General features: G+C 54.7%; 3 non-coding genes across 3 annotated transcripts in view; all 3 read left to right on the top strand.

The window, feature by feature from the left end:
* The first annotated feature begins 3,664 nt into the window (after positions 1-3,664).
* Positions 3,665-5,557, top strand: LOC126322921 (small subunit ribosomal RNA). Its single transcript, XR_007559319.1, has one exon. It is a non-coding gene; the product is annotated as a small subunit ribosomal RNA (ribosomal RNA).
* A 368-nt stretch (positions 5,558-5,925) lies between these two features.
* Positions 5,926-6,080, top strand: LOC126322900 (5.8S ribosomal RNA). The gene has a single exon (XR_007559300.1). It is a non-coding gene; the product is annotated as a 5.8S ribosomal RNA (ribosomal RNA).
* A 188-nt stretch (positions 6,081-6,268) lies between these two features.
* LOC126322888 (large subunit ribosomal RNA) overlaps positions 6,269-7,500 on the top strand; it is a 4,222-nt gene continuing 2,990 nt past the window's right edge. Inside the window, exon 1 of the ribosomal RNA XR_007559293.1 lies at positions 6,269-7,500. This exon is cut by the window's right edge and continues 2,990 nt beyond it. This is a non-coding gene — a ribosomal RNA (large subunit ribosomal RNA).

Here is a 7,500-nt window from a genome sequence, read left to right as displayed (position 1 = left end):
CGGCAAAGAGTGCTCCTCTGAGGATATAGATGTTCCGTTCCGCCGCACAATGGTGACGGTGACCGCTGCCTGCGGTGGCAACGCTGGGCACAGTCGATACTCGCCGTGTGGTGGAAGGTAAACATTATGCGGTACATCAGTACTTTCCTAATAGTTCGGTCGTCTCACGGCACTGCTTAGTAAATGATGCAAGGCCACATATAGATGATTTATGCGAATGTCCCTATACGTGCTGTAAGACTGGGCACACAACGTGAATCGCACGTCAGCCAGACACTCGAACATGCACTACTCTCGGCCTGCAACGGAGACACACAATACGTAAACATCTGGAATGCGACAATGTCGAGTGCACCCTCTCTGCCACATTGCACCGTCGACACTATGATAACCAGACCAGTAGGTCCACCTATAAAAGCACAATACCACACTCCTCCGACAACTACCATTGCTCAGATAAACCAACACCACCAACACACATCCTACACAGAGGGGCACCAAATATCACCACCCGCCCTCGTGTTATACCACATGAAAAATTGCAGAAGTGAGAGACACAGACCCGCCAGCCTCTTGCTACAAGCATCGAACCGACGTGACGTATCTGACGGTGACTCAGGCATCCGCGTACTGCCACCACTATCCACCCCCCCCCCCTCTCTGCCCCCTTCCCACACAATACCAAATTTAACCAACTTTATCGCTTAACCTAACTGTGGTTTTACCAGATTATCGCTTAACCTAACTGTGGCTGTACCAGATTATCGCTTAACCTAACTGTGGCTGTACCAGATTATCGCTTAACCTAACTGTGGCTGTACCAGATTATCGCTTAACCTAACTGTGGCTGTACCAGATTATCGCTTAACCTAACTGTGGCTGTACCAGATTATCGCTTAACCTAACTGTGGCTGTACCAGATTATCGCTTAACCTAACTGTGGCTGTACCAGATTATCGCTTAACCTAACTGTGGCTGTACCAGATTATCGCTTAACCTAACTGTGGCTGTACCAGATTATCGCTTAACCTAACTGTGGCTGTACCAGATTATCGCTTAACCTAACTGTGGTTGTACCAGATTATCCCTTAACCTAACTCAATTTGTCCCTTAACCTAACTCAATTTGTCCCTTAACCTAACTCAATTTGTCCCTTAACCTAACTCAATTTGTCCCTTAACCTAACTCAATTTGTCCCTTAACCTAACTCAATTTGTCCCTTAACCTAACTCAATTTGTCCCTTAACCTAACTCAATTTGTCCCTTAACCTAACTCAATTTGTCCCTTAACCTAACTCAATTTGTCCCTTAACCTAACTCAATTTGTCCCTTAACCTAACTCAATTTGTCCCTTAACCTAACTCAATTTGTCCCTTAACCTAACTCAATTTGTCCCTTAACCTAACTCAATTTGTCCCTTAACCTAACTCAATTTGTCCCTTAACCTAACTCAATTTGTCCCTTAACCTAACCCACGTTGTCCCTTAACCTAACTCAATTTGTCCCTTAACCTAACTCAATTTGTCCCTTAACCTAACTCAATTTGTCCCTTAACCTAACTCAATTTGTCCCTTAACCTAACTCAATTTGTCCCTTAACCTAACCCACGTTGTCCCTTAACCTAACCCACGTTGTCCCTTAACCTAACCCACGTTGTCCCTTAACCTAACCCACGTTGTCCCTTAACCTAACCCACGTTGTCCCTTAACCTAACCCACGTTGTCCCTTAACCTAACCCACGTTGTCCCTTAACCTAACCCACGTTGTCCCTTAACCTAACCCACGTTGTCCCTTAACCTAACCCACGTTGTCCCTTAACCTAACCCACGTTGTCCCTTAACCTAACCCACGTTGTCCCTTTGCCTAACATAGTTCACTGCTCGGAATCTCTGGTGTCGTTGTTATCCTCATGTAGATGTCTTGCGAGTGTTGCTTACTTTCCACATATTCCCGCTATCCACTGTCAATTGTACTGCAATAGGACTATATCGCCCCCCCCCCCCCCCTCTGCCCCTCTCTTTGTGTCTCCGTCCTCTCAAGCTGGTCGGTCTGGCGTTTGAGTGTTAAATGAGCCTCGCAGCTGTTCAGTTGCGTTCAGATGTCGACGCCCTCAGTGTACGTCGTGGTATGGTCTGTGTCCATTGTCCGCTGATGTCGTACGCGTAACCCACACGCTGTACCGATCATCGGTAGTTACGTACAGAGTGAAGTAGTGTGATACGTGTGACCGTACGCTGGCTGTGCCCAACGGTGTCGAATCTCAATTTCCATATGTTGTGCTCGATGCTACTTGTCTCGTCTCCCAATAACAGCTAGGTTGCACTGTGGTACGCCGTAGAGGCGTGTGGGAGGAACGTACGAACGCATTGTATGTCACCCTGGGTCGCTGGGGGTGGTGGTGCGGTGAGTCAGGTCAGGTCAGCGTGAGCCGTGTGATGTAGTGACGCGTGTATTCCGACTTTGTCGTATTGCCTCACACAAAGTGCTACCCTGGTGGACCGCGTTCCATATCTGGGACATGCCGCAGATGCCGGTTGACAGTGGATCGCGGAAGGGACATCGCATACGTGCGCGGGCCACCTTCCACGTGTTCTCTTCTGCACATGTCGCAGTGTGTATGTGGTCTGATGTAGCGTGTCGTGACACATGACATCCTGGCATGCAAGAATTGTTGAATTCGCAAATGTAGGTGGACATCTACGTTTACTGCCCAAGATACGCAAATGAACTGGAAATCCGTTGTTGAGCGGTTGTTCACGCTGGAGGTGAATCTGTGATGGCGACGATCGGTACAGCTATTAACCGGTTGTTTCAGCGGTACCCGCCACATCCACACACGTGACTAGGCCCATGTGGGTATGAAGCGATACGCGGCGGTGGCTTGGTGGGACTGTTCCCGGCCGGTGAAGGGGGGCCGCCCGGCGTGTTGGCCGCGCGCTGCGTGGGCGCACGCGCAACAGGCGGCTGGTGGGGGGCGCCGAGTGGCAGGAGCGCCAGCCGACGGGCTCGGCAGGCGGCGCAGCTACGCTGCGGCGCACCCTGCACGCGGCGCCTGGCGGCCAAAGTTGGTTCAGCCGAGCCCGGTGCGAAGCGCGGTGGACATCTGCAGTGTGCTGGTCTGATTGAGGACTGTGTGCGTTGAGGATGCGCCGCCGCCTGGCACTCGGCGCCGCGACGCCGTCTGCTGCTCGGTCGCCCCAGCGGTTCTCGCAGGTGGTTTGTATCGCAGTTGTGCGGACGTGTTGGCGCGTGCGCTGTGCTGGGAGAGTTCGCTTCTGCACCCAAGTGGGGCTTTGCCCTTGTGTGGCGCTGGCGTTGGAGCTGCCGGTCACCATAGGTGGCGCGTGTTGTCTCCCGCCGGCAATGCCACGACAGCACGCTCCCGGGCCTCTGTCGGCAGCGGCAAGCTCAGTTGGGAGCAAGGGTGTTCGCACTAAAACCGTCTACTCGCCTAACTCCGGGCGATTGCGCCTCTCTCGAAACCGACCAAGTACCTAGGACGGCGCTGCGCGCCGCCGGGACCTGAGAGGGTTTCGAGGTGTATCGTGCAGGGGAGCTCGGCCTCCTCCTGTTTGCAGAATAATTGAGCGGACGCTTGCGTGTTCGCGCGGGCCCCCGGGACACACTCCCGGGCGGCCGGCTGCTCAGCTCTAGTTGACGCAGCTCCCTGGTTGATCCTGCCAGTAGTCATATGCTTGTCTCAAAGATTAAGCCATGCATGTCTCAGTACAAGCCGCATTAAGGTGAAACCGCGAATGGCTCATTAAATCAGTTATGGTTCCTTAGATCGTACCCACGTTACTTGGATAACTGTGGTAATTCTAGAGCTAATACATGCAAACAGAGTCCCGACCAGAGATGGAAGGGACGCTTTTATTAGATCAAAACCAATCGGATTGGCTTGTCTGGTCCGTTTGCCTTGGTGACTCTGAATAACTTTGGGCTGATCGCACGGTCCTCGTACCGGCGACGCATCTTTCAAATGTCTGCCTTATCAACTGTCGATGGTAGGTTCTGCGCCTACCATGGTTGTAACGGGTAACGGGGAATCAGGGTTCGATTCCGGAGAGGGAGCCTGAGAAACGGCTACCACATCCAAGGAAGGCAGCAGGCGCGCAAATTACCCACTCCCGGCACGGGGAGGTAGTGACGAAAAATAACGATACGGGACTCATCCGAGGCCCCGTAATCGGAATGAGTACACTTTAAATCCTTTAACGAGTATCTATTGGAGGGCAAGTCTGGTGCCAGCAGCCGCGGTAATTCCAGCTCCAATAGCGTATATTAAAGTTGTTGCGGTTAAAAAGCTCGTAGTTGGATTTGTGTCCCACGCTGTTGGTTCACCGCCCGTCGGTGTTTAACTGGCATGTATCGTGGGACGTCCTGCCGGTGGGGCGAGCCGAAGGGGTGCTTTCGCGTCCCGAGGCGGACCCCGTTTAAATCCTACCAGGGTGCTCTTTGTTGAGTGTCTCGGTGGGCCGGCACGTTTACTTTGAACAAATTAGAGTGCTTAAAGCAGGCAAGCCCGCCTGAATACTGTGTGCATGGAATAATGGAATAGGACCTCGGTTCTATTTTGTTGGTTTTCGGAACCCGAGGTAATGATTAATAGGGACAGGCGGGGGCATTCGTATTGCGACGTTAGAGGTGAAATTCTTGGATCGTCGCAAGACGAACAGAAGCGAAAGCATTTGCCAAGTATGTTTTCATTAATCAAGAACGAAAGTTAGAGGTTCGAAGGCGATCAGATACCGCCCTAGTTCTAACCATAAACGATGCCAGCCAGCGATCCGCCGCAGTTCCTCCGATGACTCGGCGGGCAGCCTCCGGGAAACCAAAGCTTTTGGGTTCCGGGGGAAGTATGGTTGCAAAGCTGAAACTTAAAGGAATTGACGGAAGGGCACCACCAGGAGTGGAGCCTGCGGCTTAATTTGACTCAACACGGGAAACCTCACCAGGCCCGGACACCGGAAGGATTGACAGATTGATAGCTCTTTCTTGATTCGGTGGGTGGTGGTGCATGGCCGTTCTTAGTTGGTGGAGCGATTTGTCTGGTTAATTCCGATAACGAACGAGACTCTAGCCTGCTAACTAGTCGCGTGACATCCTTCGTGCTGTCAGCGATTACTTTTCTTCTTAGAGGGACAGGCGGCTTCTAGCCGCACGAGATTGAGCAATAACAGGTCTGTGATGCCCTTAGATGTTCTGGGCCGCACGCGCGCTACACTGAAGGAATCAGCGTGTCTTCCTAGGCCGAAAGGTCGGGGTAACCCGCTGAACCTCCTTCGTGCTAGGGATTGGGGCTTGCAATTGTTCCCCATGAACGAGGAATTCCCAGTAAGCGCGAGTCATAAGCTCGCGTTGATTACGTCCCTGCCCTTTGTACACACCGCCCGTCGCTACTACCGATTGAATGATTTAGTGAGGTCTTCGGACTGGTACGCGGCATCGACTCTGTCGTTGCCGATGCTACCGGAAAGATGACCAAACTTGATCATTTAGAGGAAGTAAAAGTCGTAACAAGGTTTCCGTAGGTGAACCTGCGGAAGGATCATTACCGACTAGACTGCATGTCTTTCGATGTGCGTGTCGTGTCGTGTCGCGCAACACGCTACCTGTACGGCAGTGGCCGTGCGCCGCGTGCGGAACCACGCGTGCCTCTCAAAACTAGCGGAAGTGTTGTTGTTGTGTGGTACGAGCGCTGAAGCTCTGGAGCGGCTGGCCTGCGGTACCTGGCGCCTGGCGCCGGTTTTGAATGACGTTCGCCCGAGTGCCTGTCCGCTCCGGTGTGGAGCCGTACGACGCCCATCGGCTGTGAGGCCGTTGGACACAAAAAAAAATAGTGGAACAGGGGCCGTCAGACGCCTCAGTCCCGCAAATGCTACTGTCTTGAAAGAGACAGTGGGAGACTGAAAAGGAAAAGATCACCCAGGACGGTGGATCACTCGGCTCGTGGGTCGATGAAGAACGCAGCAAATTGCGCGTCGACATGTGAACTGCAGGACACATGAACATCGACGTTTCGAACGCACATTGCGGTCCATGGATTCCGTTCCCGGGCCACGTCTGGCTGAGGGTCGGCTACGTATACTGAAGCGCGCGGCGTTTGTCCCGCTTCGGAGACGTGGGAGTGTCGTGGTCGCCTGTGTGGCCGGCCGCGTCTCCTTAAACGTGCGATGCGCGCCCGTCGCCTGGCGGTTCGCATACCGGTACTTTCTCGGTAGCGTGCACAGCCGGCTGGCGGTGTGGCGTGCGACACCTCGTACAACGACCTCAGAGCAGGCGAGACTACCCGCTGAATTTAAGCATATTACTAAGCGGAGGAAAAGAAACTAACAAGGATTCCCCCAGTAGCGGCGAGCGAACAGGGAAGAGTCCAGCACCGAACCCCGCAGGCTGCCGCCTGTCGTGGCATGTGGTGTTTGGGAGGGTCCACTACCCCGACGCCTCGCGCCGAGCCCAAGTCCAACTTGAATGAGGCCACGGCCCGTAGAGGGTGCCAGGCCCGTAGCGGCCGGTGCGAGCGTCGGCGGGACCTCTCCTTCGAGTCGGGTTGCTTGAGAGTGCAGCTCCAAGTGGGTGGTAAACTCCATCTGAGACTAAATATGACCACGAGACCGATAGCGAACAAGTACCGTGAGGGAAAGTTGAAAAGAACTTTGAAGAGAGAGTTCAAAAGTACGTGAAACCGTTCTGGGGTAAACGTGAGAAGTCCGAAAGGTCGAACGGGTGAGATTCACGCCCATCCGGCCACTGGCCCCCGCCCTCGGCAGATGGGGCCGGCCGCCCGCGCGGAGCAATCCGCGGCGGGGTCGTGTCCGGTTGCCTTTCCACTCGCCGCGGGGTGGGGCCGTTCCGGTGTGCGGTGGGCCGCACTTCTCCCCTAGTAGGACGTCGCGACCCGCTGGGTGCCGGCCTACGGCCCGGGTGCGCAGCCTGTCCTTCCGCGGGCCTCGGTTCGCGTCTGTTGGGCAGAGCCCCGGTGTCCTGGCTGGCTGCTCGGCGGTATATCTGGAGGAGTCGATTCGCCCCTTTGGGCGCTCGGGCTCCCGGCAAGCGCGCGCGGTTCTTCCCGGATGACGGACCTACCTGGCCCGGCCCCGGACCCGCGCCGCTGTTGGCTCGGGATGCTCTCGGGCGGAATAATCGCTCCCGTCAGCGGCGCTTCAGCTTTGGACAATTTCACGACCCGTCTTGAAACACGGACCAAGGAGTCTAACATGTGCGGGAGTCATTGGGCTGTACGAAACCTAAAGGCGTAATGAAAGTGAAGGTCTCGCCTTGCGCGGGCCGAGGGAGGATGGGGCTTCCCCGCCCTTCACGGGGCGGCGGCCTCCGCACTCCCGGGGCGTCTCGTCCTCATTGCGAGGTGAGGCGCACCTAGAGCGTACACGTTGGGACCCGAAAGATGGTGAACTATGCCTGGCCAGGACGAAGTCAGGGGAAACCCTGATGGAGGTCCGTAGCGATTCTGACGTGCAAATCGATCGTCGGAGCTGG

This window comes from Schistocerca gregaria, unplaced genomic scaffold (assembly GCF_023897955.1).
Source record: "Schistocerca gregaria isolate iqSchGreg1 unplaced genomic scaffold, iqSchGreg1.2 ptg000846l, whole genome shotgun sequence".
Classification (NCBI taxonomy): domain Eukaryota; kingdom Metazoa; phylum Arthropoda; class Insecta; order Orthoptera; family Acrididae; genus Schistocerca; species Schistocerca gregaria.
The sequence above is the reverse complement of the archived record's forward strand: the minus strand, read 5'-3'. Positions and strand labels throughout refer to the sequence as shown.